The following is an 18,494-nucleotide window of genomic DNA, read 5'->3' on the forward strand; positions in this document are numbered from 1 at the left end:
TAGAGAAATTCAAGGTGAATGAGCCATTAAGCCCCGGAAGTGGAATAATTGCCTTTCAGGACACACACTATGAGCAGAGAAGTTGATGACATTCTTATTGCTCCTCAATTTCTGGTGTTTGCTTTTTCACATCAAACATGTAGATGGAATATATCCAAAGTTTGGAATCAGTTATTTAATGGCTGTGAATATGATGTCATTTGGTGCTGCCAAGCCCCAGGGAATCCTCAGTTTGTGAATTTAGAACTGGGCTCCACTTGTCTGAGGGGCGGGCCTTGGAACATGGCTCTGAGGGGATGATGCTCTGGGGTTCTGTGAGCCTTGCGTGCCCAGGATTGTGAGCACCAGGGCAGACAGGTCATTCTAGAATCAACTTTTCAGGATCCTGGCAACAGAGGTAATTAAGCAACACATTCTCACCTGACCAGGGACAGCCCTCAAATCTTAGAAGAACCCAAGTGAAGATTATTGTTTTTAGTAGAAATGTCAATTTTAAAATTATTTTTTATATCAATTTCTATAACAAACATTTTAACCAAGAGTGGTTGATAAGATAGGGCTTTAGAGATACTAAGGATGAAAGTATTTTTTTGCATTTCCGCAAGACCCTTTGCTCTGAGAGCTGTTTTTCTGACAAAGTACTCCTCCTACTCTAATTCATTTCATATTTTAAAAAACCTGGCCACAAATTGCCTCAGAATTGTCCTTCACCTCTGACCATCCCACCTTCTTCCTGAATGTCTCCAGAATGCATCAGACTAGGGAGATGATGTCGTAATGTGGTGACTGACTAAGCACCAGGTTAGCCTGGGTTCAAATCTCAGCTCAGCCAATTGCTCACTGTGTGACATAGGACAGGGTCCTTAAAATCTCCATGAACTAGGACAATAATGCCTATCTCATAAAGTGGCTTTAGGGATTAAATTAAATTAAATAATAAAGGTGGTGGTTTGTCACAGAATAAATGATCCTTCAATTGTCATAATCTTCAGATGACATTGATCATGATTACCAAATCCTGGTCTCTCTGAGCCTAGGTTCTGGGGAATTTTGAATGACAGCGATTTCTCTGATTGTTGGTTGATTTCCTGGCTTACTGGGAAGTTATCATTCCCTTGGTGTCCCCTCGCATTGTACCCAGCCCAAAGTCCCCTTCCAGGCACAGCACCCTCTCAGCAGATGCTGATGTGTGCCCCCACAGACCCAAGCCTTACTTGCAATAAACTCAATTACTCATTGCAAACCAAGGGTGGTTTTTATAGGCTGAACAAATCAGGGAGGGTGCCCGAGGGCAGGCTCCATGGTTGGGACTGGACAGCCTGGAGAATACAAATCTGTAAAACTATTTCAAAAAGATACTTTTAGACTGAAAATGGATGTTGTCCATTTTCTCCTGGAGCAGGAGAAGCAGGGTATGCCAGGAAATACATGGAAGATCACACACACACTCACACACACACACACACACATACCCACAACCCCATAGAACAGGGAGTAAGTTCATGGAACATGCTGTCCCCAAAGGTGGCACAAAATTAAGAGCAGGTTTTGCCAGGGATCTAGAAGAAGTTGTGGAGAGGGTGTCATAGCAACATGTGCCCAGAAATCAGTGGGAACAACCTGAACCTTTTAAGGTTGCCCTTGAGGGAAAAGAGTCTCCCCAGTGTCACAGTCTTCTTGTGTACTGCAGACAAAGCCCTCCTCAGGCCACTTCACCTTGTCCCTGAGCATCTCCTTCCTCTTGGAACCTCGGTCTAGCTGGTGAACCCCCCTGATTCTGGGTCTTTCTTTCTCTTCTTTCCTGGAGTCTGGCTATGGGCTAGAAAATCATGAACTCCTACTTTTATTTGGCTTATACCGAACTCATTTCATCCTCGCAACAACCCATGGGCGTGGCAAGGCAGCTCTAACTACACCCATTTAATTGAGGTTTGAGAAAGAGAGAGAGAGTGCACAAGCAGGGGGAGCAGAGAGCAGATGGAGAAGCAGGTTCCTCTCTGAGCAAGGAGCCTACTGCTGGACTCCATCCCGGGACACTGGAATCATGACCTCAGCCCAAAGCAGCTGCTTAACCGACTGAGCCACCCAGACATCCTGATGGAAGGGTGTTTTCAGCTCTGTTGGCAGGAAGAATAACTTTCTGCATAAATGTCTAAGCCAAAAAGGATTTCCCCCAATCTGGTGAAATACCAAGGGCCATGCCATGCCGCATGCCTATTATAGGTAACCTCACTAAATGCCCAGCCAGGGTTCAGGGCTTTTGCCTTTAAGTCCATTTAGCCCAACTTTAGGTGGGCAGCATGCAGAGTGCTAGCTGGGGCTGTGTTCTGCCAACAGGAATGAGCGTGGGGGGTGCCCGTGCAGGACCTGGCAGGTGATGACTCTCTGAAGTGGGCGTGGGTCTGGTGGCATGTCATCAATACAAACAGTCCTAGTTGTGCTTGTGGCAACACCCAGAGCAATCACACTGACTCACTGGTTTGTGGGAGAAAAGTTTATCTGTGTATATACCAACGATATTGTCTCAGTCTGGAATGTTTCTGAGGATGCATGGAAGCCTGGTTAATGTCGCTGTCTCTGGGGAGGAGGACAGATGTGCTGGAATGGGAACAACACTACTTTTCAAAGCACTGTTTTACCAAATGCATATATTCCTCTTCCATTTCATTAATCAGACCGACTTTCTCTAGCTGTATCAGGGCTAATGGTGAGATCTTAGCCACCTGTCACCAAACATGGTGGAATTTCATGTTTCTTATTTGCTAAACAGACGAGTCGAGTTAGAGACATTTTAACAACTTTTCTGGCTCCTTCAAAGGATTCCTTTTAAGACAGAAGTACTTTAGGAAGTTAGTTATACCTAAAAGCAATTTTTCATCTGAGATGTTTAAGTTGGCCACGGCATCTGCACAGGGTTTTGCAACCCAGCCAACCCAGTTCTGCAGATGGCCAAGACAATGGAGATGTCTAAGATCAGTTACACATGCCCCTGTCTCCTCACATGGCCAGAAAGGGAGAGAGTGTATCACTTCCAGTACATTCGATAGATGCAGTAGACCTTCCTGTTTGTGTGGATAGGTGGGGCTGTTCAAATCCTTGTCAAGCTGACAACCGGGATTCAGGCCAACAGCTGGAGGAAGCCAGTAGCCTATTTGATCAGGATGCATGAAGTCTTCTGGGATCTTCCATCAAATGGCCTTGTTTTCAGAAGTTTCCTCTTGCTTCTCATTGATATCAACCAGTGCTTTGAAAGCAAGTATTGAACGATGGCTGGCTGATTTTCTCCGAAAAACACTTCCAGAATGGAAATAATAAAGCAAGGAACTTAAATAAACAGTCATTTCTTCTCTCAGTGGAGGACTTCAATCAGCTGGACTTTACTGTTAACATTTCTTTGAAGCAAACCGATAAAACAGGGTCACTTATGGGAAGGGTTGCAGATGTGCTAAGGCAAAGTTTGGCCTCTCCAGAATTGTGTCCCAGGGTGACTGATGGACTGTGCACTGAAGGGCCTGGCTGGTGACTCAGAAAAGACTTTATTAGTTGCCCTGTGTGAGTGGAGACACTGAGGTCTTCAGGAAGGTTCACACTGCAGCCAGAAACTTCATTTTGTTGGTGCCCAGTGATGTTCAGGCTCCCACAGATGGGCTCATTCTAATCAAATTTAAGAAGTTATTAAATTTCAGAATGCCCATTTGTTCCTTATAGTGGGCATATCCCTTCCAAGTGATTTATGGAGGTAACTGTGGGGCTAAATTTGGGGTCTGAAGGCTGCATGAAATCAATCCACCAGTAATGTAGGTGGAATTTTCCTGACAGAATTTTCGGGCAGTTTAGTATGGCCATTAAGAGCATGGATTCTGGACCCAGACTGGCCAGCACTGAGTCCTAGCCCCTCTTATGCTGGTGACATTGGAGAAGGTTCCTTAAGCTCTTTCTCTCCTACTGTTTCCTTATCTGTGAAACTGGCATAATTTCATTGGATGTTTTCAAAGCTTGGTGTGAGGATGCGATACAATATGTATGGTACCTAGAACAACGCTCAGCACATAGTAAGTACTAGAAATATTTAATGGCTGTCATCATCTAGAGAAAGGGTCAGCAAATTCTTTCTGTGAAGAGTCAAATGGTAATATTTCAGGCTTTGCTGGCCACACACTCTCTATCTCGACCACTCAATTCTGTCATTTCAGCACAGAAGCAGCCATAGATATTAAGTAAAGATGTGGACATGGTTGGAAAAACAGGGAGTGGGAAGAATTCTGCCCTTGGGCTTGATCTACTGATCCCTCATCTATAGAATCCCTGGGATCCTGGAGCACCAGGTAGAATTGCTGATATGGGCAAGGGGCCAAGAAGAGGATTGTTTAGTCTTTATCCTTAAGGTAATAACTCTCTCACCCTTTGGGAGGTTGGAAGGGGCAGACAGGGAGGCTGAGGAACCCATTCTCATAGAGTGAAGTTGGCAAAATTGGATTCCCCCAACCTTATTTTAGTTCTTTTTCCCTAAGCTTGAGCAGGTCGGTGCTCACATGGATAGCAAGAATCCCTTACGCTCATTTGAAAGGAATGAGGGATGTAAAATCCTACCCAAGGACTCGCTGTCAGTGAGGGATATTAAAGGGTCATGAAAGATGGAATCTCCACTGAGGGGGATCTTAGTGGTCAACTATGAGATGCTTCTATCCCCTCAACTGCATCCTGATCAAGGAGGAGTATGGCAACTCCTCTACTGGCCTTGACTAAGAGCACCCTCTAGCAATGGCATCCATGATGGCTGGGCTCAGAACTGCCCTTAAGTCTATAAGACGGCCCTGCCCCAGGCCCCACACCTTAGAGAAATAAGCTACAAATCTCAAAGACTTCTTTTTTTTAAATTTAATTTCAGTTTCCTAAGGAATTTTTTTGAAGGTTTGGCCAAACACTGAGCAAAGAGGGATTATGGAAGGAAGTTGTTTGGAACAAACTGGACCCCTCTGAGGCTAGGTATATTGGGGTGGGAGCACTGGGTTTGTGTGGGAAAAGGAGAAAATCACAGGTCTGCTCTGAGGACCCAGATACAGTTGCTCCTTTTGTTTAAAGTTAACTGCCTTCAGCTGCTGAAAGTGGGTGTCTTAGCAGGAGCTGGGTTCCCTGGATAATTATAGTCTCTTCCTCCCTTTGGCTGGGAGGATGTGGTTTTGGAACTGCTTAGAAACTCTGAGATTATGCTGAGTGAAATCAGTCAAGCAGAGAGAGTCAATTATCATATGGTTTCACTCATTTGTGGAGCATAACCAATAGCATGGAGGACAAGGGGCGTTAGAGAGGAGTAGGGAATTTGGGTAAATTGGAAGGGGAGGTGAACCATGAGAGACTATGGACTCTGAAAAACAGTCTGAGGGGTTTGAAGTGGCGGGGGGGTGGGAGGTTGGGGTACCAGGTGGTGGGTATTATAGAGGGCACAGCTTGCATGGAGCACTGGGTGTGGCGAAAAAATAATGAATACTGTTTTTCTGAAAATAAATAAATTGGGGAAAAAAATAAAAAAAAATGCTTCTTTCTAACTTAAAAAAAAAAAAAAAGAAACTCTGAGTCAGAAGAGTGAGGTGTGGCTTGGTGGGGATGGTGAGGAATCCTCCAAAGTTTTAGGGCCGGAACCACCTTGCTGCTAGCCATAGGCCCCAGACACAAACAGGTAGAAGTTCAGGTTTAGCATTCCTATGTTTATTTTAAATACATTAGAAATATCCAGATACATGGTATGTGGCCCATCTTTGGACTCTCATTTCAAGCCTCAGAAATGTTAGGAGTGAGCCTGGCTAAGTTCACAGCACCTTGTGTTCCTGGGTCACCTGATTTTCCTGGTTTGGCTCCTAAACATGTCCCTTCTAGATATTTTATCAACACACACTTAACTTTGGTCAAAGCTCTCCTGGCTGGGGTACACTCCTTTCCCTTAGAGTACCTTTCATGTATCGAACTTTACCCATTTTACATAAAGTAAAATCCAAAATTAAAGTAAATCCAAGTTAAAGTAAATCCAAAGTTAAAGTAAATCCAAAATTCTCAAGGTTCTAATTTTGTATTGTGTGTGTGTGTGTGTGTGTGTGTGTGTGTGACAGAAAGCGGGGTTGGGGCAGTGAGAGAGAGTACATATGCATATGTGTATATATGTGTATGTGAGTGTGTATGTATATGTGTGTATGTACATATTCATATGGATATACACATATGTTGTTTAGCTTTTTATTTTGTCTTCCAAAATTGCCTCCTGTATTTCCTGAATATGAGGAGGGTTGGGGTATATGAGCCCTATATTTGCCACTCTCAATTATCCAGATAATAGAGTTAAGAGTTTGGAATTGAGTAAAGAAATGCCCTCTGCAAGCTGAAATAGACACTGTATTAGTTATCTGTTGCTGTTTAATAAATTTCCCTTGCTTGAACAAGGAGACGACTGTTTATTAGCTTACAGTCTCTGAGGGCCAGTGATTCAGGAGTGCTGGCTGGGCTGCATTCTGGCTCAAGACCTTCACAAGACTGTAGTCAAGATGCTGGCTGGGGCTGTCGTCATCTGAAGGTTTGACTGGGACCAGGTGTTCTGCTTCCAAGAAGGCTCATGGCTGACCAAGTGGTGCTGACTGTTGGCAGGGAACTGTTGGCAGGGGACCTCCCTTCCCCACCTTGCACATGTCCTACAGGGCAGCTGAGGGTCTTCATAGCATGTGGCTGGCTTCCTCCAGAATGTGGGGTCCTAAATGCCACTGTGGAAGCTCCAGTGCTGTTTATGTCCTAGCCTTAGGAGGCCTCTGCTCTTATTTCTGCCAGTCGGTCTTGATTAAGTAGCTGAGGTACAGGGCGTGCCTACTAGAAAGTGAGGATCATCTGGAGAGGATCATATTAGAGGCTGGCTACTGCAGGTGTTGTAACATTTCTGGGTAAGATGTAGCACCTGAAGACCTGGATCCACCCTATTCAGGCCGCATTTTTGAGAATGTTTCTTTCTTGGATTGCCTTCTGTGGGCCCCGAGCCTATAGATATTGCCTCCACCTGGTTCAGCCACAGCTCCCCACTCATGCCCAAAGAAGTCCTTGGATTCAAGATTTTATAAGAACCACCCAAAGAGTATATTACCACCAGATCCAGAGTGTCAAAGGTCCATGTGAATATGTGTACACCGATTCAGCACAATGCACAGGTGTAGGCACAGTACTGTCCTGATGTTAACCACTGATGCTTCCTCATTGAAGAACTGGCCACAGATACTGCCCCAGAGAGCTCTGGCGGTTGTCTGTCCTCCTCCTGGTCCTCTTCACTGATTGAACTTGAATAGCTTCTGCATCCCACTCAATGTATTGCTTTTCTCAATTTTAATTCAGCTGACACAACAGTTTGAAAGAGTCTCTGTATTGCCAAGGATCATCTTTAAAGGACCGAGTCCTACTGGCAGAATCCCATGAGCTCCATGAACTGTTTCTAGTGAGCAAGATCCTTGTGTTCTCATTTGCTCACTCACTCATGCTTTCATTCATTCATTCAATTGTGACCGTGTGTGCACTATGTGAGGGTCTGGTGTCGAGCCCTTTGCTCTTGGGCTGCAGAGCTCAAACTGGGCACTCCCTCATCAGGGGAGGCTCTGCTAATGGCTTCTGCAAAACATCCTTCTTCAAAGTGGCAGAGGAAGCTGCCTGCAGCCCAGGGAGACCAGATTTGAGAGATAGCGCTCACTGTAGGTGAACAGGGCTTTCTGGGCTCACTCTATTGAACAGACCTTGGAAAGGTCCTTCTTAGTGTTGTGTGGCTCTCTCCTCTGTTGTTTCTGAGGTTCCAGCATCCTAGTTACAGATGCTCAAAAGGCTTGTGGTCTTGGTGGGACTTCGCTTCTTTCCTGATTTTTTGGATCTCTTCCACAAAGGAAAGTTCTCTGGTCTTCTCCAAGAGTATATTTATCCTTTGGTACTTGGATATCTGGCCTCCCAAAAGAGACAGGATTCAAATCAGTTCTTTTAAAAGGGGGAGTGGCTGGCAGAAGCAGGTAACATGACAGTAACGTGAAGAGGCCATGGAAGGAGACTGAGGAAACAGAAAGATGGCACAAACCAGAAGCGAATACTCAGAAGGAGTGTGCCTCTGAGACATTCAGATGCAGGCAGGCTGCCCTAATGTCTTGGTTAAGAGCCCACACAAATTCTGGCGTGTTCATCACCCAGCATTTGGGGACATGCACAAAGTCTGTTCTACTGAAGGGGCTCCCCATTCATAAAGTTCTACATGGGATCCAGGGACAGGGACTATATGACTATGCAAAAATGGATGCTCTCCGCTCAAAAAAGTGACCTAGAGGGAGAGGGGAGGCCTCTAGAACACAGGAGGTGATGGTGGCTTTTTCTTCTGGTTAGCTAGCTCAGACCTATGGAGTCAGCTGCTGTGGAAAGAAATGATCCTGCAGGGCCATTCAGATTGGTCATTCATCAAGGTCTTCATCCCTGCGGTGATCATGAAGGTCTGCTTGGATGTGGACTCTTAAGAAGTCACCAAGAATTGACAGGTCAATAGTATAGTCTTCTCCTCTTGAGGGGATGGTTTGGGGAGTGTGTGTGTGTGTGTGTGTGTGTGGTGGTGACTTGCTGGTCCAGAATCATTAGTTTCTTCCCCAGTTTGAACCCTGTGAAGATGTGGGAACGTTTGAGCACTGACCTTGCTCCTTTTCTGCCAGTAGAAGGAGAGTTTTCTAGGCCTTCCCCGTCTAGCACCCAAGTCCATCTATGTCAAGCTCCAAAACAGCTTTTTAAGATATTCTAATTACCTGAAGAGAACTCTTTCAAGGGGAAAACAAATGAACTACTTAATTAACACAACTAATTCCATTTTTGCAGTAGGCACACAGGGAAAGGAAAGGGATGGTTTAATCAGAACAGGCTGCAGGTTCCCCTACTACTGGGGGACCCTGTGCATCCCATCTTTGACAGCACATAGCTCCCCATGACCCTTTTCAGGCTTTCCAATCAGAGAACCTGGTATGGACCTAAAAGGCAGTTGGGTACCCAGCCGCATAGGATGGAGACAAGGAAACTTAGCATTTTTTAGCTGCCTGCTCTAGTCGGGCATCCAGGCAAACCCTCTTCACTGGAGCACATCCTCTGCCCACCTTACACAGTCTAAGTCAATACTCTGCTGTCCACAAGCAGCTGGTTTGACTTAGGGGCTTGGTGAAAGTCTTCTACTCTGGAGAGTGGGGTGAAGAATCATTCCTGTCCCCTTGAGGGCTTGAATCTTACATGCAACCCCAAGCCACTTCAAGACTATTCCTCTCCCTTCCCCCACCTCAGACCTCCTGAACCCCTCGCTATCGAAGGTTCATTTGTCCTTTCTCCCAGGACTCCTCAAGGTAGCCATTTTGCAGGGTGCTCACCTTCTGGTCCTACAGTGATGAATCACTTTCTGCCACTTGGATCCTCCCGTCCCAACCTCTGTAACTTTGCACCTAAAGCCACGATGCAATCCCTGCTTTTCTTTCTTGATTGCCTCTCTTCAGTATTAGTAACTTGGAATAATTTGAAAGAGTACAGCTAGTGGGCAGACCACCAGAAAGGAATTCTGGGAGTCTGGCTGGTTTGGGCCCAGCTGCTGCGAGCTACCGTGAGTGCCTACTTCTGTAGGTGCTTCTGGAGGCCTTGCTGAGCAAAGGGAACCCCAGCTTCAGTATGAGTCAAAGACAGAGATGTGAGCCATGCTAAAGGCTTGATAAGGGCTGCGGGTAGAGAGTTTCGGCTACTGTTTTATGGGATATGATCTCTTCTGCCTGTCTCTTCCTTCCCTTCTCCATATGTATTTCTGTATATGGAAAAGTATATGTGCATCTGCGTGTGTGTATCTGGGTCTGTCTATATATGTCTATATCTATACACATACACACAAATGAGTCAAAATGAAATAATTCAAGCTCTGTTTTCAAAATGACTTTTGAACATTTTCAAAATTCTTCTTTAGAATTGCTTATCAAAACATTAAAACCAATTTTTCAAACAAAAGGAAAATGAAAAAAAAAAATCCCTCTTTTATAGGTATAGTGGATGTCTCCAGAGTTTGGGGGAGCTGGGGTCAGGCAAAACTGTGTGAGTCTGCACACCTGTCACCTTACAGGATTAACCGTGAACTGGAGGTCTGGCACTGGGCACCAGTGGAAGGCAAGCATGTGGGAATATGGGAAATCTCTTGAGGCAGAGTGCTGTGGCAGGTGAGTGAGATCCAGGTTTGGGTCTGAGCTCTGTCACCAGGTGTGCCCATGTGACCTTAGACACATCACTTCCTCTCTCTGGGCTTCTGTTCTCCCCAATGTAGAAGAAGCATCCCTAAGTGACCCAGGAGTTCCTTGCAGAACCAACATTCCTTGACTTACAGTCTTGGGGCCGAGGAATCTGAGGACTGTTGTCATGGGTCAAGTGTCATCCCAGGGGCCCAAGTGTCACAGCACTGCGGAGGATAATCACGTGGCCTGGGTTCTATTCTGACATGCAGGGGTGAGGATGGCAATGGTTTGGGACTGATATACTTGCCACATGGATTTTCTTCATCATTTCCAAATGAGACCCAGAGCGAAAGGGGCTGGGGACACCCCCACTAGGGTCTGGGATTCCAGCTCCTTCCCTGAACAGCTCTCTGATTTTGGGCACCGAATCGTTACCTTTGCTCTCAGGGGTTTTTCTAGCAGAATATGTCTCTGGCCAGGCCAGAGTTTGGACTGTGCCTATGGCAGTGGCTGCCTCATGGCGTTGTTCACACTGTGATGGTGAGAGCATCTCACAGACTCTGCAGTGAACAGGTTGGCATAGGAATCCTGGCCACGAGCAGCAGCAGACTAGAGCTCAGAGCCATCGTTTAACAGGTATTTTATTAATAACACATCCTAGTGAGTGCAAAGCAGCAAATTGATCTTCCAGAAAACACTTGACTTTAGATTCTTGGAAGTGTTTTTATAACTTCACAGCTATAAATGTTTTTCTCTTGGATTGAAAGACTGAAGTGGGTTCACCGAGCATTCTGTGTTTTAGAAGTGTTTCCTTTGGATGGCATTCAGAGCAGCAAAATCCTCTTATACATCCCAGTTTGGAAAGTCCCCATTTTGACTCTAGTTGACCAAGGGTTAACTTCACGTCAATGAGCAGGCAACTTCTCTCACTGACATATTTATGAAGATAATATTTTCAAGAGTTCTAATTTATATGTTTTTTACCTAGGTCACTTTTTTTTGAATTATGGTAAAAAATATAAAGATGACTAAAAATATAAAATTTTGCATATAATCTCACTCCTTATAACTAAGCACTTATATTAGTAAGTTTTTTTTTTTTAATTTGTAAGTGACAACCCATCTCAAGGTAACATGTGAGGGAGCGGGGGAAGAGAGAGAGAGAATCTATTGGATTAAAAGACAGTAAAGCTAAATAAAACCTGGGGACAACACAGCTGCCGATATGGTTGAATCCAGGAGCCATCAGGGAGCCTTATCTTTGTCTCTTTAATGATTCTCTCCATATGGTGGGCATATTAGCCACTGGTAGCTCAACCTTTATATTTGCGCAACAGCCCACCTGAGAAAAGATAATCTTCTCAGATATTTCTGTTCAGCTATGTCCTATGATTCTCCCTGGACTGTTCACTGTGGCCATGGGCATGGTATCATCTGATTGATGAGGGCTGGGTGACATGTCCTCATTCATTCTACAACTCATGTGGCATGCTTCTGTCTTTGTATCAATGTTTTCTCATTTCTAAACATAGAAGAATATTCTTCTGGTTTGTTTTGTAAGGCTATCTCATAGGTAAATTGTTTGGTGATTGCATTCCATCCTGTGCTTGATTTTTCTGGGGCTACAGCACTGCACTATAGCTGTAGGGGGGCACGGACATGTGTGGTAACCGTTGTAAACTCAGGCAGTCCCTGAATCTGGTCCTATACCTCTCTCTCAGGATTTCTAGAGAGCTTTCTCCTTTCCTGAGATTTTTAGTGCCTACGATTAATTGCACCCAGAGCCCAAGGTAGAAAATTAGGTCGAAATGAAAACCTTGGGATGTATTCTTGACAAATCGCAAAGCCTTGCAGTGTGTCTCTCATTGGTCAAAAATCAGGGCTGGTGCATTCAAATGAAACTTGGTGTTCATGAACATTATTTGACTTATGCTCAACATCATGCTGTTTTGGTGAATGGTTTGTCCAACACAATGGCTGTTGTAGAAAGTGATTCTTGGGGCACCTGGGTGGCTCAGTGGGTTAAAGTCTCTGCCTTTGTCTCAGGTCATGATCCCAGTGTCCTGGGATGGAGCCCCGCATCGAGCTCTCCTTAGCAGGAGGCCTGCTTCCTCCTCTTTCTATGCCTGCCTCTCTGCCTACTTGTGATCTCTGTCTGTCAAATAAATAAAATAGAAAGAAAGAAAGAAAGAAAGAAAGAAAGAAAGATCTTAAAAAAAAAAAAGAAAGTGATTCTTTTTCCTCTTTTGAGATGAGGCTGTGGAATCACTAGGGACACCTCCCTTCCTAGGAAATCCCCTTGAGACCTGGAAAAAGTCACCATTTTCTCAGGCTATGCTGAGAGCTCAGTGAATTGGTATTAATTAAAATTCCCCTTTTTGTGAGATTTTCCTTCAAGACCCGGAAACAAATGACTGGGGGAAAATGAATACCATGACACCTTAAGTATCAAAAGACCTGAAATTGTTCCATCTGTGTTGTCTTACTTGGAGAGGCAGAAAGACGGGCTTGCACTGGGTTTGTAGGTGGAGATGTTGAGGATCACTTGAACCTTTTGTTAAAGTCATATACTAGTTGGGGCCCACTTAGAACCCTGACTCTTTCTCTGGGTCTCACAAGCTCAGACACGGTAGCAGACAGCTTCAGTTGTACGTTTGGGGTGACTTATTTTCATATCCTCCTGAGGAAACCAGACCTATGATAGTCAACAGAACTTGATACTACACATCCTAAAATTTGAGAACTCACCTGACCAGAAAGACCTTGCAATTTTATTTGCTTGAACAGGGCTCATAACCTCCCACAGAGCTTCCATGTCACACTCTGAATAAATAATCACTCCCCCTGTTATCAAATGTCCTTTGACCTCTTTTCAAGAACCTGTGACCAGTTTTCCCTTTCAAACAGCTCTTTGAAGTTTGTTTAGTGTGAGCACAAGGCCTTCCCTCCCCTGAGGGTCACAGAGCATTTACTGGAAAACTGGTGGGAGGTGGTTCTTGACTTCGGGTACACATGAGTGCACATCTCTGAGGAGGCTGGTGTTTAATGTTCAGGAACTGGGGCCCTTTGGTCAGAAGAAAGGTGCAGGTCACCTCAAAATACGGGAAGAAAATGCAAAGCCACTCCCTTGCAGTCAGGGAGGGAAGGCAAGAGCCTGTGCCCCGGACACCCTCAAGGCACATCAAGGAACCCTAAGGTTCCTCTGAACACAGTCTGAGAACCACTGGACTGGAGGCTCTGTATGAAGTTCTAGTTGTAAGAGCCTGTGAGATCTGTGGTGGGGGGTTGCTAGCAAAGACCTGCCCCTCACCAGAGGCCTCCAGGGAGTAGGCACAAGGTTATGATTTGACCTTTTTCCTCAAAGAGCTTGTCACTCAGTTTTCTTTTCTTTTTTTTTTTTTAAATTTTTAAATTTTTTATTTTTTATAAACATATAATATATTTTTATCCCCAGGGGTACAGGTCTGTGAATCGCCAGGTTTACACACTTCACAGCACTCATCATAGCACATACCCTCCCCAATGTCCATAACCCCACCCCCTTCTCCCAACCCCCTTCCCCCCACAACCCTCAGTTTGTTTTGTGAGACTAGGAGTCACTTATGGATTGTCTCCCTTTCAATCCCATCTTGTTTCATTTATTCTTCTCCTGACCTAGAGTCCATACATTGGAAAATACCATTTTCTTTTTTTTTTTCAATTTATTTATTTTCAGAAAGACATTATTCATTATTTTTTCACCACACCCAGTGCTCCATGCAAGCCGTGCCCTCTATAATACCCACCACCTGGTACCCCAACCTCCCACCCCCCCCGCCACTTCAAACCCCTCAGATTGTTTTTCAGAGTCCATAGTCTCTCATGGTTCACCTCCCCTTCCAATTTACCCAATTTTCCTACTCAGTTTTCATAGTAAATGTTCCATACATATGTGATGAGGAGAGAACCTCTTTTGAGGTATACAGAAACCAAAAAGGATGCCTAAAGTGCAGTCCTCGTAAGAGACCCATTTGACATTGCATTCAGAACATACATCCATATACATGGATGCAATTGAAAACCGAGATAGACTCCATTCTCTTTCTTACACCAATAGTGACCCACAGAAGTGTTTCTGTAACCTGTTGATGGGGTCCTGTTCTGGACAATGTTGGTGAGGGTGTGCTCACTGGTCATTCTCCCAAACTCACACTGGGTTACCTTTAAGCTTCTCCTGCTACATCAAAGGTTAGCAAACTGCAGCCCCCAGGCCAAGTGCCACCTATCACCTGTTTTGTATGGCCCAGAGGTACTGGCTGAGCACCACAAACCCAGGTTGATGTGTCCCCCCTCTCTGCCGTTCCCCACTCTGTTCCCAGCACCTGTTGGGCACTATGCTTTGGGCTCCCAGTCTGGGAGCTAGAGCCTCAATAACCTCACTTCTAGCCTCCTGAGGGCAGACAGGCTCTCCAGGAGGAGAAGGTCTGGGGGTCATTGAGCAAAGAGAATTGAGAGTGGGGGCTCAATCCCCTTCAACTCCCCCATCGCACTGATCTGGCCTACAGGGCGCTCTTCTTCCTGAGACTGTCTCCAACAGATGAACCTGGGCCTAGAATGGGCTTCCCACCCAGGACAAATAGATATTTGCTTCTTGGCCCACAATATCTGACGTATTTACTATCTCGTATTTTATAGCAAAAGTTTGCCCAACATAGTGCTCTGTGATGATGGGCTGTGCATAACATAATTCTATAAAAACTCATCCACTTTTTAAAAAAATTAATTAATTAAAAAAAAGATTTTATTTATTTGAGAGAGAGAGAGTGAGCAGGGGGAGGGACAGAGAAAGAGGGAGAGGGAGAGAAGCAGACTCCTTACTGAGTGCAGAGCCCGACATGGGGATTGATCCCACGACACTGAGATCATGACCCAAGCCAAAAGTAAGAGTTGGACGCTTAACGGAGAAAGTCACCCAGGTACCCCAATACTCATCCACTTTTTTTTTTTTTTTTCAATTTGACAGACAGAGATCACAAGTAGGCAGAAAGGCAGGCAGAGAGAGAGAGAGGGAAGCGGACTCTCCGCTCAGCAGAGAGCCCGAGGCGGGACTCAATCCCAGGACCCTGGGATCATGACCCAAGCCGAAGGCAGAGGCTTTAACCCACTGAGCCACCCAGGTGCCCCCTCATCCACTTTTAATAACAATAAGCAGTAGTATTAGCTATCAATTATTGTGGCTCAGAAAGGTTAAGTAACTTGCCCAAGGTCATACAGCTAGTAAGTGGCAGACTGGGATTTTGCAGCGATGGTTTGGCAAGAGAAGAGAAGAAACCACAGAGTTGATACCTAGCCATGTTGCCCATGTGTTGATACCCCAGCCTCAGCTTCTCCAGGGCCCACCCTTGCCCCAGAACCACAGGGAAGCTGCCTAATGTCTCTCCTCGTGAGCCCACTCCGGGGTGGCTGCCAATGCTTCTTTTTAATTATCATGGTCCTGCATCGGGACACTGTGGCCAGAAACTTCAATCTATCTGGGATTTTCTTTCCTGTGTGGCCTCCCATACTTAGTGGTTCCTTTGTGACTTGGCTAATTCCCCTCCGGAAACTTAGGTTTCCTCTTCAACTTCACCCTGTGGTTCAGGGAGGAGACCGTTGTTTTTAAGTGGTACCGTGCTCCATTTCTGGTGCGTCAGAGTTGACAAGCCCCCTTGTCTCTTATCTGCCCCTGACTTACCCTCACAGAGCAGACACATTTCACTTACCGGGCACCATCCAGATATATGCTCTTAAATGGATTTTCCAGGAACCAGAGCTCACTGCCGCGAATACCCAACTTTGGAAACTTGTAACTATTTTGCACGGTCATCTTTGTAAGATAAATGACACCGTGTTCGGGGTTCTTAAGCAGAACTCCTTGCGCACATTGACTCTTTCCCCGAAAATGTAATAGACTCATTAAAAACATTAGTTATTGTCAGGGCTGTGACTGAAAGGCAGCATAAGGTGTTGAACTGCATGACTTTGAGAGATTTACGTAAAACCTAGAAGTTTCTGTTTCCTTATCTGTGAAATGGGGATGATACTCTGACTGACCTGGTAGAATCAGATGAGGGAGAAATGAGAAGATTCTCGTAAAGACTCTAACAAGGTGATTGGCATGCAGTGTGCTCATGACATGGGGATTGATCCCATGACACTGAGATCATGACCCAAGCCAAAAGTAAGAGTTGGATGCTTAATGGAGAAAGTCACCCAGGTACCCCAATACTCACCCACTTTTTTTTTTTTTCAATTTGACAGACAGAGATCACAAGTAGGCAGAAAGGCAGGCAGAGAGAGAGAGAGAGGGAAGCGGACTCTCCGCTCAGCAGAGAGCCCGAGGTGGGACTCAATCCCAGGACCCTGGGATCATGACTGCTAGGTGACTGCACTATGACTCAGACATCATCCCACCTGGGGTAGTAGTTCTCAATCCTGACTGTGCCCTGGAGACCCTGGGGGGAGTTTTGAAAGCCTGATGCCGGCCCCCCGACTCTCCCCAATCAATTACATCAGGATCTCGGGTTGCTTGTGCTTCAGCATGAATGCTTTTGTTTTGAATTGCCTACATCTATGTCTCCTTCCGCCCACCCCCTCTCCCCATGTACTACCACCCTTGGCCTCTCTCAAATGCAGCTAGAGCTGGGGACCCATGCTTCGAGGCAAGTGCAGTTATTTGCTCCAACACTAAATAGCCCTATCCTCTTGACTCTTTCAAGAATTTCTAGTTTTATTTCAGCGCTTTTCTGTTCCCCTTAAGAGCAGCCAATATTTATTAAGGGCTTTACAAGACACTTTGCCTGGCTTGATCAACCCTTCCCTGTACCCCCACCTAGTTCCTGGTACCAGGAAACACAGTTGAAGGAGGCACTCACTCTCGGGGCCTCACAAGTGCCCTCAGTGTGCATGTCATCACCAGTTTGGGGCCCCTGTTTGTCTCTCCCAAGTCTTTGTCTTACCCCATCAACTACTCGCCACTTCCTTCTCCATAAGGACTGGAATCTGTGTCTGTTTTGTTGCCTGAGACAGCACAATCCCTCCAGAACTGTGACTGAACACGCTAGGTGCTCATGCATGCACGGGTAGATGGCCTTTGCAGGAGCCTTGTGCTTTAGGTACCATCTCTATTCACCATGCCTCTTACATGTGGGGTTACTGAGGCACAAAAAGGCTAAGTAGTTTGCCACGGTCCCCAGAAAGTGGCAGCTCCAGCCTGGGCTAGCACCCTGCTTCCTGATTCCATCACTCCCCCTGCCTGGAGAAGCGCTGGGTCGCAAGTCTATCTGTTCCAGGAAGCCAGTAATCACATTTAAAAAAAGAATCAGCTGGTATGTAACTGAGCCCTGAATATCTAAGAAATGTTATTTCCTCCCCTTTTCCTGACTCTCGAGGCCCAATTATTATTTTTCAACAAATAGAACTGTTAGTTCAGAAAGTTGGAAGTGTCCTTTTTTTCTGTAATGCCAGCCCCAATCCCAGGCCTGCTGCTGATACCGCCCTCCACCGCGGGGATGTCATCCTGGGAGGTGCTATGGGGCCCACCCTGACCAATTCCAGCTGCTTCTGATCCAGTCACAGGAAACATAAACATCACCCAAGACGGAATCTGGCCGGGCAGGAGGGTGCTGACAAGCTGTGGACACACACAGCAACAGCAGTGAGTCGGGGGTGTCCTGGCCCGGGGGTGGAGGAGGGGCCCTGAGGACAGTGGGGTGAGGAGCTCTCAGTGTGGCAGCTCGGCATGGAAGGCTGAGTCAAACGGACGAAGAACTGCTTCTTTCTGAGAAGCAGAGTAACTTCTGAGTCATGGCACCTTCTGACCCTGTCTGACAGACATACCGCCAGCCTAGCTTCCAAGCCTTAGAGTGGCAACCCTACCAAGTAGCTCCTTCCTCCCACCAAACCCATTTCCTCAGGGGAATTGTTTACCAGACTCTCGGTTGCGCATTCATTCCCCCAGGACAAACAATACGCTTGCCTTAGACTTCTCTAGACTGTGATTTTGAACCGTGTGCTTCTATTGTTTTCTAAATTTATTGCAAATACCTCGCTAAAGTCATACATGACCAGTGCCTCAGAATTTCATGTCTGTTCTTAACCTCCGCATAAGGAGGGTTGGCTGAGAATGATGTAGAGACAGGGGTAAAATTGTCTGGACTCCGAACTTGCTTCCAGAAAACTCTGCACCGGGAGGATCTGATTACATAAACTCCCCAGTGCGCCGGGTTTTCTTGATACACCCCT

Source organism: Neovison vison, chromosome 8 (genome assembly GCF_020171115.1).
Source record: "Neovison vison isolate M4711 chromosome 8, ASM_NN_V1, whole genome shotgun sequence".
NCBI lineage: Eukaryota > Metazoa > Chordata > Mammalia > Carnivora > Mustelidae > Neogale > Neogale vison.